This window comes from Camelus bactrianus, chromosome 23, assembly GCF_048773025.1.
Source record: "Camelus bactrianus isolate YW-2024 breed Bactrian camel chromosome 23, ASM4877302v1, whole genome shotgun sequence".
In the NCBI taxonomy this organism is placed as follows: domain Eukaryota; kingdom Metazoa; phylum Chordata; class Mammalia; order Artiodactyla; family Camelidae; genus Camelus; species Camelus bactrianus.
The window spans coordinates 14,857,360-14,877,354 of NC_133561.1; the positions used below are offsets into that span (position 1 = coordinate 14,857,360).

The following is a 19,995-nucleotide window of genomic DNA, read 5'->3' on the forward strand; positions in this document are numbered from 1 at the left end:
GAGACTGTAAATTGCAGAACAGAAAACCATATTTGACTCTACTTGTCCGAAAGATCAGAGCTATCACTCAAGCAATTCAGTGTATCTGATGCCAATGTAGTGCTCAAGGTAGGTGTGCGCTCACAGCTCCTTCCTAGAGTGCTTCCCAGAGAAAACGCTAGATCGCCCACTGTCTTGATACTGTCTAGAGCTTCTCAAGTTGTTTGCCTCAAGCTACTGATCTCAGCCTTCTGGGGCTGGTTGGGCAGGGCCTCCAATAACTGGAGCTTCCAGGCTGCTCACCTCCAGAATTCCAAACAATGTATTTCCTCCATCATCTACTATGATGTAGAAAAAGCTGAGGAACACGCCAACGGAACAGGTGTGTCAGCAGTCACTGTTGCCTGTGCTGATTGGTCCCATGTACATGCTCTAATACTGAAAATAAAGACAGAAAAATTCAGATGACGTTCTGTCAGTGCTTCTCCAGGGGAAGCAGTGGTTTGTTTATACATGTGTGTGTGTTACTCATATTTCACTTTCCCTCCTCAGAATCCCTCACTCTGCCTGCCTGCCCCCAACTAGGGTGAGTCACTGATTGGGGCGGGCCCACCTCCTCAGGAGAAATGTGAGGAGAAACTGGTAGTGAATACCGCCCTGTGAGGTGGGGCTTTTACCAGAGGCTCGACCTCAGGGGAAGCGGGGAAGCGGCCGCGGGCCCAGGTGACCCGGGCTGACGAGTCACCCAGTGCCCAGTCTTCGCTGCACTTGAACCTGGTTCATTTGAAAACTTCTTTTTGAACCATGAAAACTGAAAGAACTCTAGGACATTTGAGGTATTATATATACCTCCCTGAATTTAAATGCCAAGATAGTGTTATTTTGTTGATACAGCTGACGATGCTGTGCTTCAGTGAAGGAGTTAATTAAAATGAAATCATTAGTGTGTAAATGTAATGAAAAAAGTATTAAAAGGTAGCTGTTTAGGGTTTTTTTTTTTAAGGCAGCTGTTTTAATATCAGGAAATAAAGACAATTATAAGGCTGTTCTATCTTTATTTTCCCAATCTATTGTGTGGTGCTTTCCCGCAACCATTAAAGTGAACTCAACATATGATTCATTTATTAAACAAGTACTGAGTTCCAGCCATGCTGGGTGTGGCAGGGGCAGTAGATAAAGCCGGGAGTACGCAGGTGAAACCCTTCCGCCCTGGCTGGACGGTGGGGCAGAGAGGGAAGGGAAGAGGGAGACAAACAAGATAAATGCAACAGAGATTATGTTCAGTGTTGAAAAGTGCCAAGGAGACAAAACAAAACAGAATGAGGCAAGATGCTAGTGGTGGAGGCAGGGTGGTGAGGGAAATGAGTAGTTGCCTTGAAAGACAGGAGCTCTGTGCGGACTTTTGAGTCAAAGACCTGAAAGAAGTGATGGAACAAAGTCTAAGGGGGGAAGGGACTAAAAGAGCCAGCACAAGGTCCCTGCCAGGGAGACAGCCTGGGTGGCCAGGGAGCGGCCAGTGGGGCTGAAATGGGACAAGTGAGGGGAAGATTAGTACAAAATGAGCCCAGAAAAGTATTGGGGCCACATCTCCAACCTTGCAGGCCATTGTAAGAACTTCAGCTTTTACTCTGGGTGAGATGGGAAAACTGAGAGTTTTAAGCAGAGGAGTGGCATGACCTGATTCAGGATTTAACAAAGCTGACTGCTTTTTGAGTATAGACTGTAGGAGGCCAATTGGGAGGCCACTGCAATGATCTAGGTGAGAGATGATGGCTTAGACCAGGGTGGTGGCAGTGGGGTGGTGGTATTAAGATTCAGGAAATATCCCAGAGAACTTCCTGATGGATTTAAGGTGAGGTATGATGAAAGGAGAAGAATCAAGAATGTCTCCAAAGTTCATGGTCTGTGGATCTGGCATTTACTGCCACTTATTGAAATGAGAAGACTGCCAGAGCAGTAGCTGTGAGTGTGTGAGGAGGGGGTGGGTGGGAGAGTTTCAGGATGGAAGAGGGTGCACTGAAAGTATGAGCAGAAGATTTAGACATCTTAAGACTGAGGTGTAGACCTCTAAGAAGAGATGGCAAGTAAACAGTAGGATCTATGAATCTGAGATTCAGGGAGAAAAGAATGTTGTATTTAAAGATAGGATTTAAAGCCACAATGATACAGGAAAATATGGGGCATCAAGGGATGACCATGTCCCAGGTCCCAAGCGAGTCCCTGGGATGTGCCCCATCAAGTGAGGGTCCTTGGCTTTGCGCAGGGAGGAATTTAAGAGTGAACTGTTGTTGAGTAAATACTCAGAGAGATGCACACTCCATAGAGAGGGTGCAGGCCATCTCAGAAGGCAAGAGAGGCCGTGGCTGGGTGGAGGGTGGCGAGGAGTAAAGTAAAACCAGATACACACTCCATAGAGTGCAGGCTGTCTCTGGAGGCAAGAGAGGGACCACTCCCCGTGGGGTTGTTCGTTTTTATGGGCTTAGTAATTTCATATGCTAGTGAGCAGGAGGATTATTCCAACTACCTTTTGGAAGGAGCAGGGACTCCCAGGAACTGGGCCACTGCCCTCTTTTTGACATTTTATGGTCATCCTCGGAACTATCATGGCAACTGTAGGAGTGCCTTTTCGCATGATGATATATTACAATGTGTATAATGAAGCTCAAGGTCCACTGGAAGTCAAATCTCCCACCATTTTGTGTCTCAAGGTCTACTGGGAGTTGACTCTTCCCCCATCTTGGAGCTAATTGCTGTGTCATTCTTTTAGTGGTGGCGCCCTGCCCCCTTCCTGTCTCAATGGGGCCAACAAGGAATAGATAAAAAAACAGGAGAGTCCAATAACTGAGCCCTGGAGTTCTCCAATATTGAAACGTCAGGGAGATTATAGGGTGTGTTAATTACATTATATTCTTGGGCAAAATCCTTGATAAACTAGATTTGGGGTTTTTAAGAAAAAAGTAAAGGTTCTCATAAGAATTAAACAGGTAAAAAAGCATTTATAGGGAATATTTGGCCCTCTGAAATATCACCTACAAAACACCCATGTCTAAGGGCTTGGTGTGAAGTTGGCAATGCTCCCCAAATTTTTGTAAATAAAAGTAAGTAGATTCCAGTGTTCAGTATTGAGCCCCTTTTGTTTAACATTGTTGAGTACAAAGATGAATTTTGTTTAGCAGTTCCTAAAATGTTCATTAGGTGGCAGTAAAACATTCACTAAATCCACCATAAGCTCCATCTCTCTGCATCGCTCGCTTGCTCCACTGCTCTGAGCCCTCTGAATTTAAAGATGAATATGTCTATTTAATGCACAACACTACTAAAACAGAAACTACTGGTTTCTTCAGAGAGCCAACAGATATCATTGTAATAGAACAGGGGTGAGCCAGATGTATGAGGGATGTAGTACTTCATTTGGTTTGAAAACATATGAGTTGGGAGATGGTCTGGAGAGGAATAAACTGACTATAATGAGACAGGCCTTATTCTTTTTTTTTTTTTTTTAATATTTTTTTATTGAGTAATAGTCATTTTACAATGTTGTGTCAAATTCCAGTGTAGAGCACAATTTTTCAGTTATACATGAACATACATATATTCATTGTCACATTTGTTTTTTGCTATGAGCTACCACAAGATCTTGTATATATTCCCCTGTGCTATACAGTATAATCTTGTGTATCTATTCTATATTTAAAAATCCCAGTCTGTCCCTTCCCATCCCTCGCCCCCTTGGCAACCACAAGTTTGTATTCTATGTCTATGAGTCTGTGAGACAGGCCTTATTCTTGAACTTTTGATGTTTAAGCTTTTCCACTTGGGGCGAGGCAAGGAGGAGGGCTTAGAAAACACCTCCCCCCCCAAAATAAACAAGACCCCTTGGTACGAGCCTGCTGTGGGGGCTTTCTGCAGTGCACCACATCACTAAGGCACAAGTCTGTTCCATTTAGAAGTTACGTTTCTTCCTGCTCTCCTTAGGGCGCTGGTCCCCAAACTGGCTGGCACATTATGATCCCCCAGACAGCCTCAAAATAACTGATGGCCTTGTCCCACCCCTAGAGATTGTGGGTCTTGGGTGTGTCCTGGCCTTGGAATTTTTTAGAAGGACGCCCAGACAATTCTAACTTGAAGACAATTTGAAGGCCACTGGGTTTAGCTACTGCCAAATGTGTAAATATAACTGACCTTCCCACAACTCAAATATGTCCCACCCTGTTAAGACACATGCAAGAGAACATTTCCACGTCAGCACAGTCAGGGGCTAGTTTTACTCATTTATCACCTGCTGAACAACTTCTAGCACCAAATTTTGCACTCCTTTCAAAACCAAACATTAACTGCTTTAACACAATGTAAGAAAAAGCAGAGGAACGCTGTAGGTGAGTTGTTTTTTGAAAATGTTTTTATTTTCTTCTGATTGTTATTATAGAATATGTTTTATTTCTCGTGGCACTGACAATATCCATTTTTGCAAATAGTATTAGGCTCAGCATATTTTAAACATCAAGTTAAAATGGTTATTTTTTTGCTGCTCTTTGGCATCAGAAATAAGTGGTAACAAGTCTTCCTGCTTCTTACCCAGGCTCTTCTGTGACACACCAGCCACTAAGTCAGGGAAAACCGCAGGTGTCCTTTAAGACTTCTCAGGGAACCCTGGGCTGGGAAGATCTCACACCATCTTGGATAACAAATTTAACCCTTGACAGGTTTTTTTGCAACACTGACCTTTGACAATGGTGTATACTCAGCATTATACCAATATTTGGTGACTTATTTATACATACATAAACATATATATGTATGAATATATATGTATGTGTGTATTCAATCATGTTTCTCTTGCCCGTAAAATCTTTTTAGAATTCAGTCTACTAGACTTCATAGATAGATGGCTGATCATTCATTTATATGTATTATGATTACTGACTTATTTGGAATTTTTCTAATATTTTATTGGTGTTTTCATTAATCATGCTTTTCCTTTGCTCTCTTTCTCCCCTCTTTCCTGCTTTCTATTGGATTGTTTATTTTCCTTTTTTTTCCTTCTACTAGTTTTGAAGCTATACATTCTAATTCCATTATTTTTCTAGTTACCTTTACATATCTTTTTTTAATTGAAATATAGTCAGTTTACAATGTTGTGTCAATTTCTGGTGTACAGCATAATGTTTTAGTCATACATATATATTCATTTTCAAATTCTTTTTTCATTATAGGTTACTACAAGATATTGAATATAGTTCCCTGTGCTATACAGAAGAAACTTGTATATCGATTTTATACATAGTAGCTAGTATCTGCAAATCTCAACCCCAATTTATCCCTTTCCACCCCCTTTCTCTGCTGGTAACCATAAGTTTTTTTTCTATGTCTGTGAGTCTGTTTCTGTTTTGTAAATAAGTTCATTTTCTAGTTACCTTTAAATTGTCAACATGTTTGCTTAACTTTCCCTATCCAACCTACTTCGAATCAATGCTTAAAGAGGACTAATCCTCATATGTTTCTTATTGTTGTCTGATACTTAATACTTCTTTGTTTTTATACTGTGCCTTACCAAAATAGTGTTTTTAAGAGTCACTATTAAGATTTCTCACTTTGTTTACTAGTTTGTTTACATTTGTTTCTCGCATCTCACTCTTACGTCTTGGTTCAGTTTCCTTCCAGTTGACATACAGTCTTATTCATCATTCAGTGAAGATGCAGGAACGGTCAATTCAGTTTTTACAGGTTGTAAAATTTCATTATTTTACTTTCCATAATTGTTTAGCCAGACATGGAATTCTTTATGGCAGTAATCAGTTGTCTTCTGGTCTTGGTTGTTGCTGATTTGAAGTCAGCCTTTTTACCCTAATCTGTTTCTATTGTAAACGTTAAGATTTTCCAAAATTTCTATGATCTATGTTTAATTTTATTTTTTAGCCACCTTAGTATATTCTTCATGTTTCTCGTATTTGAGGATTTGCGTGTTTCTTCAAATATGGAAAATTCATAGCCATTCTCCCTTCAAACATTACCTCCCCCATTATTTCTAGTCACTTCTTCTGGAACTTCCATCAAACACATATTGAGCTTTCTCACCTATTCTTTTTTTTTTTTTCTTTTTTTAATGGAGGTACTGGGGATTGAACTCAGGACCTCATGCATGCTAAGCATGTGCTCTACCACTGAGCTATACCCTCCCCCTCTCACAAATCCCTGCACTCCTGTTGGCCTTAAGTTCACCACAGCTAAATTATTAGAACATTCATTCTCGTACACCCAGGCATCTCTTGTCTGTGTGACCCACTGTTGTCTATGGCAGTGTACCTAATAAACTCCTTTTCTATACTCAAAAAAAAAAAAAATCCAGTCTTTGTGTGGCCAATTTCTCAAATGGTCCCCAATAATCTTTACCTCCTGGTATTCACACTTCATGTAGCCCCTCCCATACTGAACCAGGGCTGTCTCTGTGACCAGTGGAATATATCAGAAGCAATGTGGGTGGAGCATATAGCTCAGTGGCAGAGCCCATGCTTAGCATGCACAGGGTGCTGGGTTCAATCCCCAGTACCTCCATTAAAATAAATATATAAACCTAATTACTTCCCACCCCAAAAGGAGAGTAGAAGAAAAAAAAGCAGCAGCAGCTATGTATGACACTTCTCAGATTGTCATAAGAGACACTATGGCTTCTGTTTTGGTCTCTCTCTTTCTCTTGGATCACTCGCTGGGAGATGGGGCAGGGGGCAGCTGTCATGTTGTGAGAATCTTGCAGCCTGTGGAGAGGTCCATTTGGTAAAGAACTAAGGTCTTCTTTGAATAGCCAGCGAGGAACGGTTGACTTCCGACAGGCCTATTTCCCCTCAAAAGCCAACCATAGCGCCCCTAATCCTCTGAACCTGGTCCTGGCCCAGTACTTGTCCTGGGCTGGGTCATATTTCCTCTTGCTCCAGAAAATACCCAGGACCATCTGCACAGCACACACACATCCCTTCAGCCGGCCTTGGGCAGCCGGGGCCCTCCGGCCCCAACCAGCACAGTCCTCAATGTGGAGAGGAACCACGCCCGGAAAACCACCCTGAGGCAGCAGCTACTAACCTGTGAATCAGTCCCCTTAGGACTTGCTGCCTGACATGGCACCTGGCTTCTCTTACATCACCATAGCTCTCAAGTGTCTCTTCTTAGAGGACACCCCAGCCAGCCTGCCTGCCCTTCCCCATCCTTGGCCATGCGGTCCAGTGTCCTCCAGCTCTGCCTTCAGGGTAAATAATGTGTGGATTAGGCCCTGTCCCTCAACATTCTGCCGTCGTGATCAGGCCACTCCCAAGCCTTGCGGTGTCCTGGATCCCGACCCTCCGGAACAGCTCAGCACCTGCAAGCGCACTGTTCATCCCGTCCCCCGACCTGGGGCAGCCACGTCCCCCAAGATCCAATCATATACGGGGAAGGGCTAAATGACTTCCCTTTCCAGTGGTATTTAAACCCTAGATTCTTGCCAGCCCAAAATATCCCCAATTAAACAAATGATGTAGCGAAAGTTTGATTTAGTTAAGTGAATAAACTAAATTTAAATGAATGATTTCTCTGATTCTTGATGTTTTAGGTTATTACCACCATACTTCATTGTGTGCAACGTAGGCAAATTAAAGTTAATTTTATGGTTTTTCTTTTCTAATGATGGAGTCACCTAAACCTTAACCTTAGGAGTGGAAATTCAAGAGGTGTGAAGTGATCAGAGAAGCTCTTTGGCAAATGCACACAGGCACCTACCCTTTATCTCCGTATCTCCAAAAATCGTATGAAAGTCTTTCCCTGGATGAACAGCCTGCCCAGAATCGTTTGGGTCTTTTTCATCTTTGCAGGCTTGTTGGTGACGAGGCCCTTCAATTATCTCATAAAAGTTTCCATCCTCTGCCAAATTGCACCACCTCCAACCACAAGATACAATTAATTCTTATACTTAAAGCAAAATGAAGCCAACCACACCTTTCAACATTTTTATTCTCAGGCACCTTGTGCAGGTTTGCCAAGAGCTAGCAAACACAGTAGTCAGCTTTTTAGGCAAAAGAGGGGGAAAATGGTGAAAGAATTAAGAGAAAAAACTGAGTTTCAATAAAGAGGAAGAAATTCTGCCTCAAGACTGCAGTTGGGGGTAGTTATAGCTCAGTAGTAGAGTGTGTGCTTAGCATGCACGAGGTCCTGGGTTTAATCCCCTGTACCTCCATTTATAAAAGAAAATAAATAAAAAATAAAAATAAATAAATAAACCTGATTATCTCCCCTTCAAAAACAAACAAAAAATAAAAAAAGACTGCAGCATCAAATCCAGCCAGTTTCCAGCCTACTGGCCTCCTAAAACCCTTGGAATTTCCTACCATGAGAGGGGATAAAGGAATTAAAAAAAAAATTGTGTTATGTTGCTAAGATGACTTCTGGACCCATCTAAGTTTGGGGACTGATTCCCAGAAGGACCAATCATGTGATTAGAGGGTTGGAATTTTCAGCCCCACCACAAACCCCTTTGCTTCCATACCCAACCCGAGACCTCCAGGGAGGGGAGAGGGGCTGGAGCTTGAGTTCAGTCAACAAAGCCCAATGATTTAATTACTCATACCTATGTAATGAAGCTTCCCGAAAAACCCCTGAACTATAGGGTTCAGAGAGCTTCCGCACTGGTGGACATGTGGAGATGTGGGGAGAGCAACAAACTCAGCGAGCATGGAGCTGCACGCCCTTCCCCATGCCCAGCCCTGTGCCTGTTCCCGAGCTATACTAACCCAGCAATCTGATAAGTAAAAATATTTCTCTAAGTTCTGTGATCCGCTCTACCAAATTACTGGAACCCAAGGAGGAGCTCATTGGAACCTCCCACCTGGAGCCAGTTAGCAGCACAGGTGACAAGCGGCAGAAGGGGGCGGGCAGTCTTGTAGGACTCAGTCCTTATGCTGTGGGATCTGATGCTGTCTCCTGGTATCTACCAGTGTCAGAACTGAGTTGAATTGTAGGACACAGAGCTGGTGTCGGAGAATTGCTTAGTGTGGGAGGAAAACCCATACGCTGGAATTGGAGGCAGACTCATACCAGCCCTTGAGGGTGAATTAAGGAGCCTCCTGCCTGAGGTGGGAGGAGATCTGAGAGGAGAGGGCAGGATGGATGGAGTCTTAAACCCTCTGGCTGATTGTAGTTTAGGAAAGATACACAAATCACGTTCGTATTAATTAGAAGCCTAATTAGAGGTGGAAAGAGGCCTGGATAAGAAGTTGTAAAAATTAGATTCTAGTTTTGGTTCTGCTACTAGAAAGTTGTATAACTTGGAAAAGTCATTTGGAATCTCTGGGCCTGGTTTTCTAATCAATGAAATGAGGAGTTTGGACTAAACTAGCTTTTGGAGAAAAAATATTCTTCTGACTATTAATAAACTTTATTAAAAAAAAGGTCTGAGAAACTTAACAAAATGGAGAAAATTTCTTTGCTGCAGAAAGTGGCTTTTCATGGTGTTTAGTATGTTACTGTGTATTGTTAAGCTCCAAAAGGCAGACGGAGTATACAATATTTCACAAGGTATTTGCTTGTGAACTCACTTGTGCCTGGGGCATTCTAATCAGCTGCAATCTGAGGATCTTACTTTGAGAAACACTAAACTAGATAATCTGTAAAGTGTCTTTTAACTCTAATATTCTTATTCCATCAAGCTGGAATGGCACCAAGAAAATGGGCACGTGTCAGGTGTATGAACGGCATGCTAAAGTGGGAAACATGTTTTATTTTTACCAGTATCTTCTTTGGATTTTTCTCTCCTCCTAATTGGCATCGCCGTTTTTGCCATCAGCCCAGCTGGAAACTTTTGGTATTTCAGGGGCAAATTTGACTCTCAGCTGTCAATCGACCCATTGCCAAATCCTGACCATTCATCTTTAGTGTTATCTCTGAAACTCATTTCCATGTCAGGAACCCTGCTTCCAGGATTTACTGATGGACGGATTTCTGGATTGTTGCTTCAATGGTGGGAACACTGAAAATCTAACTCGTGAGAGCATGAAAAGTCAGTCTCGTTCTCTCTGCTTGTCCATTCTTTACCATGATGCCAGAGGTTTTTCTTCTAAACTGTGAATCTAATCAGGTCACTCTCCTTGGCAAAAATCTTCAAAGGTCCCACGTTATGACAGAATAAAATTAGAAATTCTTCAAGGTCTTTCATGGTCCAGCCCTAACTTATTCTACATTTCCTATCTCTATGAGCCAAGCTCCCTGCTCCTTGAAAACATCTTATTTCATGCCTTTTTACCTCTATTAATATAATTTTGTCTCTTTGGGCTTCCTACCTTGTATTTTTTGTTATCAAAACATTGTCTCCCGTAAAACATTTGTTTGATTCAAAATTCGGCTCTAATGCCATGTCTTCTTTGAAGCTTCTATTGAACCCTTATTTAGATATGTGCTCTCTGTACTTAATTAGACCCTCCTTTATCTAATGTGTTCCCTGCCAGTATTGTAGTGATTCGTAAACTCATGCTAATCATTCTTCAAACAATGGGCGAGGTGGGAGGGTATAGCTCAAGTGGTAGAGTGCATGCTTAGCATACATGAGGTCCAGAGTTCAATCCCCAGTACCTCCTCTAAAAATAAAACCTAGTTACCTCTTCCTACCCACCCCACCCCCCCCAAAAAAATCGAATAATGGATAAATTGAACACAGGGGAATAGTAAGTGCCTGGAAGAGGCTTATTAAAAGCTCTGCCTCCAGTTTATGTATAATTCCATTTACTTGTTCACTCATTGGACAACTATTTATTCCGTGCCAGGCACTGGGGAATATAAGCATGGGTAAGATCCTGCAACCAATCCCTGGGTTCCCCCAGGACAGCTCCAGGGGCTGGAGGAGAGACCCAAGTGAGCAGCCCATCACAGACCACCCACGCCCTTCTTGAGCAGTGACGAGCAGATCACACTGCACAAGTGCCAAATGCCAATGCTCTGATGGCTCCTTGGCCCAGGTGGTAAGATTCTCTCATTTGAGATCCTTAATATTCCTTAAAACCCAACATTAAAAAACAAACAAACAAACACCTGTCCTTTGATCAAACCTCCAAAGCCTCATTTTCAGATTCATCCTATTAAGTCTCTAAAACAAGCCTCTACTAAACACTCCGCAAATCCGAGCACACTTACTGGAGTATTATTTACTGTAACCTCCATGAAGTGTGCAATAAACACACAGAAGTCCCCAAAGCTGAAGGCTGGAAAGATGCAGCAGGAAGATAAGTAAGCTTTGATGATGATTTCAATGGATGGTAATTTCTTGCTTCCACGGATACTCCACAAACACAGCTGTCAGATATGCATTGTGTAAATCAGATGCTAATTAAATTAAATTCCCACTAGAATTAAGGCAGCAAAGTAGTTTGTCTTATTTTCTTGCAAACTGGGCCTCTCCATCAAGACAGCTGGGGCATTGGCATTTCAGGTACGTGGAGAAAACAGCTGCAGTGAAGCACAGCGACTGCTCTCGTAATGAAACTGCCATCATTAACAGGAAAATAGATGGCATTTATTTTCCAACTCTCATTTTATTTGTACTCATCCCCACCCCAACCATGAGTTTCTTTTCTATGTCTGTGAGTCTGTTTCTGATTTATAAATAAGTTCATTTGTGTCCTTTTGTGTGTGTATGTGTCCTTTTTTTTTTTTATTCCACAAATAAGTGATATCATATGGTATTTTTCTTTCATTTTCTGGCTAGCTTCACTTAGAATGATGGTCTCCAGGTCCATCCATGTTGCTGCAAATGGCATTATTTTATTCTTTTTTATGGCTGAGTAGCATTCCATTGTATATATATACCAACAGCTGCTCTACTTGGTCATCTGTTGATGGACATTTAGGTTGTTTCCATGTCTTGGCTATTGTAAACAGTGCTTCTATGAACACTGGGGTGCATGTATCTTTTCGAATTAGAGTCCCCTCTGCATATAAGCTCAGGAATGGGATTGCTGGATCATAAGGTAAGTCTATCTTTAGTTTTTTGAGGAATCTCCATACTGTTTTCCATAGTGGTTACACCAAATTATATTCCCACCATCAGTGTAGGAGGGTTCCCTTTTCTCCACAGCCTCTCTAGCATTTATTGTTTGTGGACTGCTTAATGATGGCCATTCTGACTGATGTGAGGTGATATATCATTGTAGTTTTGATCTGCATTTCTCTGATAATTAGAGATACTGAGCATTTTTTCATGTGCCTGTTGGCCTTTTGTATGTATTCCCTGGAGAATTGCTTATTTAGGTCTTCTGCCCATTTTTGGATTGGGTTGTTTGCCTTTTTGTTATGAGCTGTTTGAGCTGTTTATATATTCTGGAAATTAAGCCCTTGTCTGTCTCATCTTTTGCAAATGTTTTCTCCTAGTCAGTAGGTTGTCTTTTTGTTTTGTTTATGGTTTCCTTTGATTCACCCTCATAATAAATTTGCCATCAGTAACAGGAAAATAGACGGCATTTTTGACAACACTAGTGATGTTTAAAATGTGAACAATCTAGTGGAAACGCAGCTGGACTGGGAAAGAAGAGACCTGGGTTCTGATGAAAGTTTTGACAAAAGCATTTTACAACTCTAGCTTTAGTTTCCTGCTTCATCCCCTCCACCTTCCATCCTCCCCTCCTTAATATTAACAAACTTCTGTTTGTTAGTATCAACAAGTATATCTCATACATTCATGGGAGAAACTCAGGGAAGAGTAACTAGAGGAGGTAGCTTAAAATTCAGGCTTATATAGGATCTTTAGCAAAGAACAATAAAGTTGTAGAGAAGTAACAGGACAAAAGAAAGCGGTTTTAGGCTTCTAAGGAAGGAAACTGTGGGAAGGTAAACATATGGGAGGAAATTAATGGTAGATAAAAGTCTAGTTGGTAAAATTTGTTATGTAGATTTCTCTAGTGCCATCTTTGGACTGATAAGAGTCTAGAGTTGACTCCCAAGATTTCCTTTTGTCTTTCCTGATAGAGAGGAAGGAGGGACACCTTGGGTAATTTACATCCTGCATTTAGGCAAATCAGGGGGAAGCAAGGAGCTTTTCTAGTATCTGCTTCTTCCTGATTGCCTTCAATTCAAAATAATCCTTTTGGCAAAGTGGCCAAAAGGATTTGGGGGTAATGTATTCTCATTTCCTTCAATATCATCATGCTCCAGAAAACTGTTCAGATATCCTGCTGTTCCTCTGGTCACCCCAAGGACAAACTGCTTACCTCGACCTCCTATGTATATCATCCATAAGTGTTAGGGTTTCAGAGCTCAACAAAACTCTACACTCAAGGAGACCAGACCAGAAGAAGAGACAGAAAAAGCAAATAAACCATTACAATCCAATGATAGAAAAAAAAATAGCTAGCACTTATTATAAGATAAACATGTTTAAGCATTTGAGATATTAACTAGTTTAAACCTCATAACCAGCCTTTGAGGTATGTTCTGTGATTATTCCCAATGTATAGATGGTGAAACTGAGACACAGAGAGAATAAGTGATTTGTCCAAGGTCATTCAGGAAGAAAGTGTTGGAACTGGCATTCAAACTCCAGAACAGTCCTGGAGTTCAGGACTTCAGAGTAGAAAAGGTTTGGAAAGATTGTTGAGGCAAATTCAAGTGGAAATCAACAGAGTGCTTGACAAACTGGAATAACTTTCCACCTGAGATTAAAGGGGAAAAAATGTGTTTGTGTGTGTGTGTTTTGTGCATATGTGTGTACATGTGTGTGAGCCTATGAGTACACAAGCGTGTGTGTGTGTGTGTGTGTATGTGTGTGTGGTGTGTAGCTGTTTAGCTCTCCTTGGCGCTGCTTCTTCCAACAGTGGTGAGGGGTTGCAGTGAGTCATCTGCTGTCTCCCGTCTGCCACTTCTTATCGTGCACCATTTCTGGGACAGACAGCACAGGGTATTCAGCCATGCCAAGCAGCCCAGACCCCAACCCTCTTCTCTGTATTAGCCTTGATTTTATTCAACAATATCTATCTCAATTACCAAATGAGATAAGGTATAGAAGAGTGTTTTGCAAACAATTAAGTGCCATACAAATACTAGTTATTATTGTCACCACCACCTGCAGAACTGGTCAATTACTATCTCTTTCTTTCCCCACATGTCTGAATGCTGTGAAAAATCCTCACTAAGAAAGTCACTGAGAAGTCCCCGTGTTGTTTTTGGAACTGGTCACTAGGTGTTGCTATTTGTTAAGTTAATGTATTACTAACCTTCTCCGCTGGTTCCAAAATGCCTGGGTTTTTTTTGTTTGCTTGCTTGTTTTGGTTTTTGGTTTTTGTAGTGGTACTGAGATTGTTTCTTCTCTATGTGATTTTGAGAATTACCCATTGTGTTTTCCATAATTTACAGTGAGATAATTCAAAATCAAGTGAGGGAGACTAAACATCCTTAGACTATCCTCTTTTTCCTCCTTTCTTGCCCTTGATTTTAACAATGATCTTTTTGACTGCAGTGTCTGCAGTGCAGATTATTCCTCAATCTTTATTTCATTCATTCAACAAATATTTATTGAGCATTATACATAGGCCAGGCATTGAACTAGGAGCTGCAGATACGAGAAATAAATAAATAAAGTGAAGTTTCATCCATCACACAGCCTACCCCAATAGCTCTTTCTTGGACAACAGACCCACATTTCCAACTTTCTGTTGGGAAATGAACTAAATAAACACACATGTCTTTCTAGTTTCTGCACTGAAAATCCCCTGCAGTAGCATCCATGTAGCTCACCTGCACCTCAAACTTATCAAATTCAACTCGAGTACAATCTCTTGCCTTGAATGGAACTATAACTTTTATGCCATTGGGCTCAAAAAATTGACTTTTCTCTCCTTTCCTCCCACTCCCAGTTCATTGTCGCATCCAAGCTTTGGAACAGGTCTTCCCTTCATCTCCCTCCCCAAAGCTACTAGCATTCAAATCCTCAGGCTCCATTGCACGGACCACAGTGAGAGACTCCTAACTGATTTCCTGGCTCCGTTTCCTCTTGCTGCCAACGAATCCTCTACACCGTTGACAGCATGATGTTCTTGATCATACATTCTTTATTCTAAAATATCTGCATCTCTCTTTAGCACCTAAAGCTCTTCATCATCTGACTCCAGCCAACATAATCTGCACTCTACTTATAAATTAGCAAAAAGTGGGCCGAGAAATATTTCTGTGCCAGACATTATGCTAAGGCACATGGAGTAAAGAGATAAACAAAACCAGACCCTTCTCTCAGGTTAAACAGAAGAAAGGCATTAAATAAGTGTTATAGACTGAATTGTGCCCCCCCAACCTGAAATTCGTATGTTGATACCCTAACCTGCGGTGCCTTAGAACATGCCTATTTAGAGATAGGATCTTTAAAGAAGCAATTAAGGTTAAATGAGCTCATATGTGTGGCCCTAATCCATTATGACTGGTGTCCTCATAAGAAGAGGGAGTGACACTAGGGAGGCACTCACCCAGAGAAAAGGCCACACAGCAAGGAGGCAGCCATCTGTAAGTCAAAGAGAGAGACTTCAGGAGAAACCAAAGCTGCTGACACCTTGATCTTAGATTTCCAGTCTCCAAAATTACGAGAAAATAAACTGTTGTTTAAGCCATCCATTCTGTGGTATTTTATTATGGGAGTGCTAGCAAACTAATATAATAAGTAACTACAAAATATTTTGGGGAAAAGATTGCTGGCTTGCATACTGGGACCACAAGGAGGGACTAGTTAACTTAGTTCTCTTTTCTGAGCCCAATGGTGCAATATTATCTGTTGTATTGTTTATTGCTCTCCTCATATGTCCAATTTTGTCCAGTCTCCATGGATTAGCCCCTTGATATTTTCTTCACCTGATACCCCCCCCATCCTAGCTTTAATATCAAAATTCTTAACCATCCTTCAAGGCCAACGCCATTGCCAACTTCTCCACAAAGTCCTTCCTCTGCTCTGAGCTTGATTTCATTTCCCTTTCTGTTTGGTTCCCGGACTATTTTGGGGGTATGTTTCTGATAGTCTTCATCTCCCACAGATTTGTTTATGAATCCATATTTTTGACTTATCTGTTCTTCTCAATTATAAGTGTCTTAATAGAAAGAAATGTCTCTCACTTATTTTTATATTCCCGATGGGACTTATTACAGCAGATACTCAGTAAATATTTATTTCATTTGATTAAGGGAGGAATTCTGCTGGAATAAAGAGAATTATATATTTTTGCTTGACATTTTAATGAAAATATATTGTTGTTCTCTTCTCTAAAAAACAAAAATAACAACAAACCTACAGGTTCCTTTTCTGTTCTCTTGATCCCCTGGTGGAAGATTCAGCCACCTCGTTGGTCCTGCAGCATCACCGGTCTCTCCACATGTTCTGTCTCCTGATGATACTGGTGAAGAAAATATTTGGCCAAGTTCTTCAAAGCCATGTCAGTCATCACGGTCAAAGTGGTAAAATGTTAGATTTAAAGGGGATAACCAGGAGAAGCTGACTATCCAAATATCTTGACTTGTCATTTTATCTAAATCTAGATAAAGTCTGGGTTAAACAAACATATGCAGAGTCCATCTTGAGCACACCGCTCTGGGAGTGTGAGTTCTAAGAGCTAAAAAAATAAACGTTAGTATTGAAGTTACCTTGGAAGTTTCTGGAGAATGAGAACTCTTACCTAGAAGTTTTTCTGTCTCTTTTGCCAAACTTTCTGAAGATCTAGCCTCCACCTTAAAACTTCAGGGAGTCCAGAGAACAGCTTCCGAATTCCCTCACTTACTCTCAGTCGCAGGCAAATAATCTCAACCCTAAATGTTTTCTTCTTCTTTTCTACCTTTCAGCTAAGCCTTAATAATAGTGGAATTAGAATATCCCTGAAGAACTTCACAAACACAAGCATGAGTAATCCTGGAATGAAACAGGAGAAAAAGCTCTCTGTTTTGCTCTGTTGTGCTGTTAAGACAATAATCTTCATATAAACCTAAGCTGGGGAATCTTGTTCTCATTAACTCAGGGAAATTCTACACCACAATGAAAAGGAATGAACTAAAGTTACTCCCCCAACAGTTTAGATGCATCTCACAGACATCGTGTTGAGTAAAAGCTTCTAAAAGAGTCCATACTGTATTATTCCATTATTACAAAGTTCAAGAACAGGCAAAATGAACTTGAGTTATTTAAGGATTAAGTGAGCAGATTCAGGCAAAGTCCTTGGAACAGCAGATTAATTGAAACTCATCAATAAGTGGGAGCCACTTTTATTCTCATGGCAGACAGTCACTAAAACCTCTCTGAAATAAATTGTACTCATTAAATGGTCTTAATGAAGAGCCTCAGAGTGCCCTGATGAAAGAGTGACAAATGAGCCTCCACTAAGGTAACTACTCAGAGAAACAGAGTATCAGGACTTGCAGACAGAGGTGATGTTAGCGGTGAAATGAGGCTTACTGAAGGGGAGGAGGCAGAGAGGGGTTGGGGAATAAAGATCTATGGCACCTCTTGCCTGGCTCAGGCGAGGGGTGGGCTGGGGGTCGGTGGCTACCACGGAATTTCTGAGAGAAAGATGGGGAGGTTGGGAGAAGGAGGAAATCATGTGTAGGAGAAGCCCCAGAGAGGGATGTAGAGGACCCTTACATCACAATGCCAGCAGCCTTCCTCAGGCCACTCCAAATAAATACAATCTAGGACCAGCACTTTTGATAGTTTAAGAAAACCCCCCAACAAGCTTGATTTGGAAACAGCTTCAGGAAAAGTCCCCTAACTCTAATCTAACCAGATCACTGCCAGAACCCTCCCTCCTTTAAATCTGGAGCAGCCCTGGGTCCTTGATCTCTTATTCCCTAAGGCATCAGCCCACTCGCTCATCCTGTCTCTGATGCTCTGATGAGGCTGCTGGGATGGATAGGACCACAGGCCTTCATCTGGTTCCAGAGTTATGTCCCACGGCTGTGTGCACCATTGCACTCAGGCTGGCTACATACCGAGTCCACCAGTACCTTGCTAATGCTTGGGTCTCTTTTCATCTTTGGCAACACTGTATGCATGCTCAGAAGTGTTGAGTAACAAAAATACCATTAAGAAAAAAAGTTGGAGCATTTCTTTCTCCTTTTCTATTTACTTTCCTTTTACTCAGGCATTTTCAGGTTTGAAGAAATGAAAATAGTGGTTTGGGGGTTTATAACAGATGTTATCAAGAAGGCTTTGAAAGTGCTTTTTAAATTACTATATTCCTTATACTTACATTTCAATGTTTAAATGTAAAAAATGTCTTCGTAAAGTGCCAAACTGCACTTAAACTGTCATTGTAATCTTAATGGACAATCATAATCCAAAAGTAATTATAATCCTTAGTAATTATAATGGCACCATTAAGTTCTTCACGTCTCGAGATTTGTTCTACATGAGAATGACTGTAACTCGATTATACTGCCACAACCCCAGGTCATCACATAATCGCACTCATGAAACTCGTGACTGGTGACACCATAGATATTTAACAAATACTATTTGATTTTCTTATCCTGATCGTATTTCCTTCTTCTTCACCTCTAAAGAAAAGTATGAAGCAAGGGGAGAGTATGGGCTTGGAGAAGGAAGAACAAACTATTCAGGAGATTTTTCTAAAGAAAGCACTAATTCAAATTATGTTTTGGTAATGGAAACGCAGCCTTAGGCAAAAATCTGCGGACTGGTTGGCATTCCTGTAGCTAAAGCAAGCACAGGACCTGAATCTTTCATGCTGGAGACCTTGAGAATAGCCTAAGGTAAGTAGACATTTTGGGTTGGCTGAGATAGAGTGAATTTCTGAAGACTAGTCTCACAAACTTTGGCTCCCTAATGAGCTGAACTGTGTTGAAACATTTCAAAGACTATTTATACCTGTAGGATATTCTTTGTCCCCAATATATTGTGTCAATATGTTTACAGAGTTAAAGTTTCTGAAGATAAGACCCAGACCACAGGATCGTCCATGAGCACACAGAAATTGTATGTGAAATTGTGTGTATGTGTGTGCATGTGCTTGGGGGAAGAGGTGTATGTTTTTCATCATATTCTCAGAAGGGGCCATGACTGGGATGAGACTGAGAATCACTGACCTCTGGGTGAGGTCCTGAAAACAGTAACAAGCAGCCCAAAAGCAAAGCCCGACACTCCTACAGATCCTTCTGGTCAAGACTCTCCACCCAAGCCCTGTGGAGAAAGAGAAATTGCCTGCTGTGGACTGCGGGCAGGTCAGCCCTTCAGCAAACATGCAGAGGGTGGATGAAGGGGAGGTGTCCTGGCTGAGTTCATGAGCTTAGACCTTAACCAAGGATGAGATAAGGGGCTTGACTTTTAGGCTGATCATTTCAGGTCTTTGGGGTTTATGATCTGGCCAGAGGCCAACCTTCTTCAAAGTAGCACATCTTTTTCTTAAGCATCCTGCCTCAGGTAGGAACTCCGGACACATGGTGACACTGGAACAGATGCAGGCACGTGGAGAAGGAGAGAAGGGAGGAGAGGACAGAGAGGTAGGGAAGGTTGGCCCAGAGAGACCGCAGTCTCAGGCTTGCCCCAAACTTCATGCCTCCTTTTGGGAAGGGTGGAAAGGCCTGGGGCTATAGAATTGGCCTGGTAAATTGAGGACCTCGTGTGCCAGTGTCTCAGCCCTACTACTAACTATTACTGCTTCTTTCAGTTAATTCTTGAAGGCATTTTTTAAAAAAAGAAATATTTTTCAAGGAAATAAGGACCCATGTTAATACTTCTTCAGCTAATACCTCAATTATTAGTTAATAACAAGGGTTAGGAACAGGGAGGAGAAATGGAAGGGCGGATAAATGTCTCATAATTGAGCCTAGGGAATCCATCTCCCTCAGAATTCTTGTTCCAGCCACATTAAAAGATATTAGTGGTCTAAGTGTCAAAGGTTCAATAATCATATTTTTGAAGGAAAAATTTCCTCAAGTGATCTGACAAGTCTAAGTGTACTTACACAGATAATGGGATAGGATATTTGAGATTATAGTGAACTTCAGCCAAAGGTAGCTCACTCCCATTTG

The 19,995-nt window shown here is 41.4% G+C and overlaps 1 protein-coding gene across 1 annotated transcript in view; it reads left to right on the forward strand.

The window, feature by feature from the left end:
• Window positions 1-4,337: 4,337 nt before the first annotated feature.
• The window catches only part of DISP1 (dispatched RND transporter family member 1), a 200,118-nt gene continuing 184,460 nt past the window's right edge, over window positions 4,338-19,995 (forward strand). Inside the window, exon 1 of the mRNA XM_074351659.1 lies at window positions 4,338-4,355. The gene's annotated coding sequence lies outside the window, so the exon portion shown is untranslated. The remainder of the gene's footprint in view (window positions 4,356-19,995) is intronic.